This window comes from Elephantulus edwardii, unplaced genomic scaffold (assembly GCF_000299155.1).
Source record: "Elephantulus edwardii isolate Elephantulus edwardi_28Jun2011 unplaced genomic scaffold, EleEdw1.0 scaffold00098, whole genome shotgun sequence".
NCBI classification, from domain to species: Eukaryota; Metazoa; Chordata; class Mammalia; order Macroscelidea; family Macroscelididae; genus Elephantulus; species Elephantulus edwardii.
Window position 1 is genome coordinate 6590208 of NW_006399848.1, and position 7902 is coordinate 6598109.

Sequence of the window (7902 nt, forward strand, 5' to 3'; positions counted from 1 at the left end):
CTGCTGTGCATTTGAAAGCTAGTAAATGAGTAAGAATGACAGAAGAATTTATGCCTTTGAGTTGTGGTGATAGAGATAAAGAGAAAGAAAAAGATAGAAATAAATTGGGTAGAGAGTCAGCTTTGTTTCTGCCCACTGCTTTAATACTTATTTTTGCCCACTTCTTTGTTCTACACTAATTTGCAAAGCAATTTATGTTATTTTTAATTACCATGTTCTATTTTTAGAAGAGATTTATTAAGGCTCTATTGTAATAACTTAAGGGTTGATATAATGAAAAGAAAGTAAGCTTCACCCTTGTCGTCGAAGACTTTTACTTTACAGATTACTTTTTTCTTTTAAAAAGAAAAGACAAGGATTTGGGCAAGTACTTTAAGTTCTAACTCTACAATTTTTATGTTATTGTTGTGTGCTGAGTTGGAATTGACCCACTGCTGACCCTCTAGCAGTTTTTCAAAGGTAGTAAATCACATCAGAGATTTTCTTGTCTTCTCCTGCAGATCACCTGGTGGATTTGAATCACATTTCTTTGGGATTGCAGCACAGCTTCATACATCTAGGCCACCATAGCTCCCTATAATTTTTATGAAAGTGTGAAAAGGTAAATATTCAAAGTTTGAAGCAATATTAATGATTATCTTATCTAATTTATTTAAAGATAAATAAACTTAACTCTAAAATGGTAAAATGACTAATAAAATGTTAAGTATAAAACTGTTGATGTATATATCCAGGAGAAGGTAACATTGATGAATGTGATCTACTAAAACTTAAGCCCCTGTGTGCATCAAGAACTTTTTCCAATAGAATGAAAAGAGAAATTACTGACTGCAAAAAAACATGTGGCAATGATATCTCAAACAAGGGTCTCATAATGAAAGTTTATAGAATTGACGCTTTTGAGCTGTGATTCTGGAGAAGAGTATGGACTGCTAAGAAAATAAACAAGTTGGTCCAGGAGAGAGTAAAACCAGGCTGCTCCTTGGAGCAAGGACTCTGGAGCTTTGTCTGACAATACTTTGGGCATGATGCAAGGAGGGAGCAGTCCTCAGAGTGGGACATTATGCTTGGGAGAGTGGAGGAACTGTGCAGGAGGGGAAACCCTCAATGAGTTGCATTGACTAAGTGACTGGAGTAATGGGGTTAGGTGTGTCGGAGACAGTAAGGTTGGTTGGTTCAAGATAAAGCAACATTCAGAGCAGCTATACATAGAGTCACTATGAGTCACAAGTGGCTTAATGGCACATAACAACAACATAGGGCCTCCACAAGAAAAAGACTGACAATCTAATTATAAAGTGGCCAAAAGACATGGAAAGGCTTTTCACAGAGAAAGACATTTGGATGGCCAACAGACACATGAAGAAGTGTTCAAAATCACTGGCAATAAGAGAGATGCAAATCAAAATCACAATGAGATACCATCTAACCTAGTAGCAGTGGCAAAGTTTAACATCGCAAACAATGATTAAGATTGGAGAGGATGTGGAGAGATTGGAACTCTCATACACTGTTAATGAGATTATAAAATGATACAGCCACTCTGGAAGGCAATTTGGCATTTCCTAAAAACGTTGAACATAATAAGTCCACATGGCTCAGCTATTCAACTTCTAGGAATATAGTCTGAGAAAAGAGAACTGAGACACAGAGATTTGTACACTGACGTTCACAGCAGTGTTATTCAAAATAGCGAGAAAATAGAAGTAGCCCAAATGTAATTTAAAAATTAGTGGATTGAGTAATTGTGATATATTCACATGATGGAATACTATGCAGCACTCAGGAGCAACGATTTTGAAAAAATACTATGCAATATGGGAGAAGCTGAAGAGCGTCATCCTGCATGAACAGCCTCATAAGAACAAACACTGCATAAGACCATTATTATAAAAATAGAAGGATAACAAGTAAAATGTATATAAAGGTCAAAAAAGGGAATGGGGGCTGAAGGTGAAGAGGAATCATGGGATCACAGAGTTTAGTGGGCAGATGGAGGGGGTGAAGGAATTAGGAAAGATTCAGTGGGGACTTGAAAAGATGGGGTAATAGTGGGCATAGAACAATGCCAATTAGTTTTATAAAACACAATGTGAATGAAGTAATGTGTGAAACACAATGTATATTTTTTTTTATCCAAACCAATATGTAATAAAGCAAACAAAAACCTTGTGGTAGTATACCTTCAAGTGGGAATGAACTCATTCATAGTTGACTCTGCAGCAAGTTTTCAGAGGTTTTAAATCACATGGGAGGAGACTGCCTATCTTTCTCCCACACAGCAGCTGGTAGGTTTGAACCACATGACTTTTGGTTGGCAGTGCAATTCCTTACAGTGACTGCAACAGTGGGATTGAGCATGTGCGCTATCATGAGAATGCCACAGATGAAGCAAAGTTCAGTTTGGTTGTTCATAGGATCACTATGAGTCATAGTCATACTCTCATTATGGCAGCTAACAACTACATAGTCACAAAGGACAGGAGCAGAGAGTGCCCCAAGTGTGACTGCATTGGGGCATTGATGTTGTTTTTAAGGTTCCATACAGTTGACTATGTCTCACACTGATCCTATGAACAACAGATCTGATACTTTTCGTATCCTGTACCATCTTTATGACCACTCTTCTAGCTGAGCTCATTGTTACAAACACCATATCAGTCTATCTCATGGATGGTATTCCTCTCTTTCCCTGGCCCACCACCTTTCCCAGCATAATATCTTTCCCCCAAACTAGTCACTCCTGACAACATGCCCAAAATTTGAGAGATTGAAGTTTCACCATCTTTACATCTCAGGATCACCCATGTTGCACTTTCTCCAAGACAGATTAGTTTGTTCTTTTGGAAGTCCACGGGATAGACAGCACTCTTCTCCAACACTACAATTCGAAAGCATTGGTTCTTCTTATCCACTGTCCAACTTTCAGATACATTTGAAAAAACTATGACTTAAATCAGGTGCACCTTAGTCTTTAAATTTACATTGCTGCTCTTTAGCATTTTGGAGAGATCATTTACAGTAGATTTTCTTAATGCAATATAGCTCTTGATTTTGACTATTACCATTGACACTGATGGTTAGATCCAAGTAAAATAAAATAATTAACAATTTCAATCTTTTCTCCATCAGTATATTGTATATTAATCCAGTGGTGAGAATTTTTGTTTTCTTGATGTTGAAACCTCTATACATACCTCTATATTAAAGGTCTTTGATCTTCTGTTTCAAGTCCCCTTCATTTTCAGCAAGCAAGATTATGTTATCTGTATAATGCAAGTTGTTAGTGAGTTTTCCTCCTGAATTTGGGTGTTAATGAGGTCAATAACTCTCTCTGCATTTTATCTTAGTTTCTTTCTGATAAAATCAAACTAATTCACTGCCATTTAGTCAATTTTCACTCATAACATCCTTACAGAACAGAGTTGAAATGCCCACAGGTTTCCAAGGCTGTAATCCTTACCAAGCTGACTGCTACGTTTGTCTCCTAGGGTCAAGCTGGTGAGTTCAAACCACTAACTTTGAGATTGCTTAACTACAGTGTCAATAGGTCTTATTCTCTCATGCTCTTCAATGGGACAAAGTCTATAACTGTCTGAATCTCCAAGGTCAAATCCTTGTAACTGCAAACTTAAAAGAAACTTCAGCTTCTAGTTTTTGCTTATTTTTTTTCTCTATGTGTGTGGGGGTGGGAGGGGGTGTTGAGGTGGTGGAAGTATGAGGTGGTGGCGGTAATGATGACTAATTCTTACTTTTTTTACCATAAAGTAAAATTTAAATAAAACTCTGAGTGACTTTCCTAGGACCACCCCATTTACTGTGAAAGGGAACGCCAAGATATAATGGATTTGCATGTAGGCTTGGTAGCAGGATAAAATGTGATTGTCGATAATAGAAAGAAAAATCATTTGGTAGAGAAAGGGGTAGTTTCTCAAAGGAAAGGAAGTGACAGTGGGATGTTATTCAAGAATGAAGAGGGACATTGGAAAGACAAAAATATCTGCTAGTACCAATACCAAATTTGTTGGCTATGTAATGAGGAAGGGTCTCGTCTGCTAGCTTGGGTAAAGTTCTTGTCTGTCAGATATTGTTCTAAAGCTGAGCATCCAAATTAAGATCATCTAGGAAGAAGTATTGGCCATCCACTTCCAAAATAACAGGACTTCAAATATCTATGTACCCTGGATGAGATGGATTGACACAGTAACTTGAGGTAGTGGAAGCAGGTGTGTTGGAAGCAGTGAGATTGGCTCAGAAAAGGTCAGGGTTCAGAGCTACTGTGCATAGGGTCCCTATGAGTCGTAGTCAACTTGATGGCACAAAACAACAACAACATCCCTTGTTACAGTGGTAGAACCAGACTTGGAGCTCTTTCATCTAATCTAACAATATTTTTCTGCATCTATTCACTCAGCACTCTATCAAATTATATTCAGTTGCAAGTAATATAATTCCTAGTCAGTGCTTGCTTAACTAGAGGTCTGGAAGCTGATTGGGGTTACTGTTTCACTATATTTGTACTGTTCTTGTTGTTATGTGCTGTCTAGTCGGAACTGGCTCAGAACTGACTCACCAGCAGGGATTCAAAGTCTGGAAATCACATGGGAAGAGATTACCCAGCATTCCCCCTTGGAGCAGCTGGTGGCGTTGAAAGAGTCACTTTTAGGTTGGCAGCACACTCTTTACCCACTAGACCACCAAGCTTCCTAATATTTGTATTAGAGCTTAAAATTTGAAACGAGCCCTTTCTAGAAGGCTCATGTGGCCTAGCCTGTGGAGGGTTCACCACTAGCCCAAACATGGCAGCTCCCTGGCTATTTGAATGTACCAGCTGCTCCAGGGAAGATTCACTTTCTGTGCAGGTTCTAGTCTCTGAAAATCCACTGGAGGCTCAAGTGTGAGCTGGTTCTGACTCCATGGCAAAGAGAGTAGAGAACAACATATATTCGGTTCAGTCATATTCTGGTACAGCCAGATATTCTATTTCAAGACAAAATTACTTCTTTTCCTCTCAAAAACCCCAAATTTATTACTAGACTTATTGTCCTATTTGGCCATAGAGGTTTGCACATTCTTTTATGTGCTTTATTCACCTACATCTCCTTAATCAGGTTGGATTAAAGTCTTTACATTGTAAAACATGGCTTTGGTGCCTGAGAAGGGGCACTGTCCACACTCATAATAGCTTCTTTTGCGTTGGACTGCATTAAAGCTGGGAGCCCACTTTAAGATGGCATTAGAGGGAGCTCTGGTGGCCTAGTGGCAAGAAGCTGCACTGCAATCCCAGAGGTATGTGGTTCGAATCCACCAGATGCTCTGCAGGAGGAGGGGCAATCTCCTGTACCAGTCAGATATGATTTGTCGGTACACACACACAAATAATAAAATAAAATTAAATTAAATTTAAAAAAGAAAATAAATATTTAAATAATGTTTAAAAAAAGGTGGCATTAGCAGTTCCAAAGAGAAGAAAAGCAGAGTAGAATGCATTTATGGTTATAAGGGCAGGTGCTTAATAAATATCCAAATGGGTAAGTCTTTCCTTTCTATTAAGATCACTTTAATGGCTGTTTTTTGAGCAGTAAGAACAGCATTTGCCTTGGGCATTTTTCCCTGGCAGAGTGCACCACATGTAGCTGTCCTGTGGAGGCCACCTGAAGGTTTGTGAGCAAAGTCACCGGTTTTATTGTACTCTAGAAAAGTGACATGCCAGAAAACTCGTGTCCCTTGGCTCCAGCCATCACCCCAGTCCAGGGGAAGTATAACTGTTGAGACTCTCCTTGCAGCAGGATGCTGGCTTTGCCATTAAGTATATTTGTTCCTCTGCCTCCAGAGACAAAGTAATAAACCCACCTCACTGGGAAGAGCGAGAGCAAGTGCCAACAGAAGTTTTACTTCCTGGTGCCAGCTTTGGAGTGTTTGGAGACGGAGGCAGTTTTACCCTGGCACCAACCTACACTGACATGCTTCTGACGTTCCAATGTCATGGTTGAGGAAACTCCAAGTTCAGCATTTTAAGGGCTACAAGGATTTGTGTTTATTGTTGTTTATGTGTTGCTTGTGACTCATAGTGACCCTCTGTACAACAGCTCTGAACCCTACTCTATCCTTGCAGAATTCTAGCTTCCTAGCAAATAAGTGTTCCCTCCCTCCACCCTTACCTTAACAGTGCTGGCAGGGTCTTTCAGAGGCAAGGGACATTTTTCAACGAAGAGGCAGTAAGACCCAAAGTTCTGCCTTAAACGTCTTTAAAAATTTAACTTTAAACTGATGGTGTGTGTGTGTGTGTGTGTGCGCGCGCGCGCGCGCGCACGCGTCTTGGTGGGGTTTTTTTCTTTGTTTCCTTCCGGGCAAATTGCTCTCAGTTTGTCAGACTTTTCCTAGAGGATTTAAAGAAGCTTCTGCGTGGCCAACCAGCTAGTCAGCAAGGTTTGTCTTTTGCCCTCCTCTTCCCCCTTTCACTTCTCTTTCTAATAGTTTTAGCTCTGGCCTAGGTCAACTGTGAGCTACAAGCTGAGTGCTGCATATTAGTAACAGTTTCCAACGGAAACATTTTGTTTGGGTCTGCTCTTTGCCAGCTTTACCAGCAGTTGGACTTTTCCTGTAGAATGGGACCACCTGTAAGATCCCAGCTTTCATTTCTGTAGCAAAGAATTCACTCTCCGACTCTTGTGGTGGGAGATGGTGACAATGCCAGGAGACAGCTCCCTGGCACCTGCCATTAAGAGTTACCAGCTAGACACTGACCGTCCGAGAAGATTTGGACAGTTCAGGTAGGGTTTGTGGGGAATCCTAATTTCCCTCTAAGGAGCTTCCTCATTGCTCCCATCGTCTTACCTCTTTGCTTCATGGGTGGTAACGGCAAAGGCATCTACTATGATGGAGCGAGTTTTTCACCATCCTCTTTCTACCTTTCAGGTACAAGAGCTTGAGTTTGGTTCAAGAACTCTGCCAGGGAAGGGCATCCTATCCTTCCAAGCATAGTTAGGGTCTTTTCCCAAGGACTGGCCTTCACTTCTTGTCATCTACTGTGTCTTCCACATATAGAAGAAGGGAGAGTCCAGTTATCCAAGGTCTTCTGGAAGGGATTCAGAAAGGACTCCTAATTTCCTTTTTCTGTGAAATAAATTTTTGCTGAGGGTTGTTGTCATTGTTGTAAAGTGCTGTCTTGTTGACTACAACTCATGTGAATTTCAGCCTTGTCCTGCGCCATCATCGCCATCCCTAACATGCTCATATAACCCATTGCCACAGCGCCCTGTAATCCATCTGGTTGAGAGTCTTCCTTTCCTTTGTCAATCTGCCACCTTTCCAAGCATGATGTCTTTTTCCAAGGGCTTGCCTCTCCTCGCAATATGCCCAAAATACGAGACAGAGTTTCACCATTCCTGACTCTACAGAAACCACGAGTGTACCTTCTCCAAGACTTATTTCTTTGCTCTTTTGCTCACCCACAGGATATTCAGTACTCTTCTCCAACACCATAACTCAAAGGCATGATTCTTCTGCCAATTTTAGTCAATGCCCAATGTTTAGACTTGTTGGAAGTAATTGAAAAGACCATGGCTTAAATCAGGCATACTTTAGTCTTCAAACTGATATTGTTATTCCTCAGAACCTTGGAGAGGTCTTTGACAATAGACTTCACTAATTCAATATATCTTTTGATTTCATGACTGTTGTCAGCAAAGGTGTTGACTGTGGATCCAAGCAAGATGAAGTTGTGGACAAATTCAAGGAGTCTATCCCACCTGAATTTCAGAACCATCTTAGGAACAGGTTTGAGGCTTTGAACACTAATGAGCGAAGGCCAGATGAGTTGTGGGAGGATATCAAGGGTATCATCCAGGAAGAGTGCAAACGGTCATTGCAAAGACAGAAGATGAAGAAAAGACCAAAATG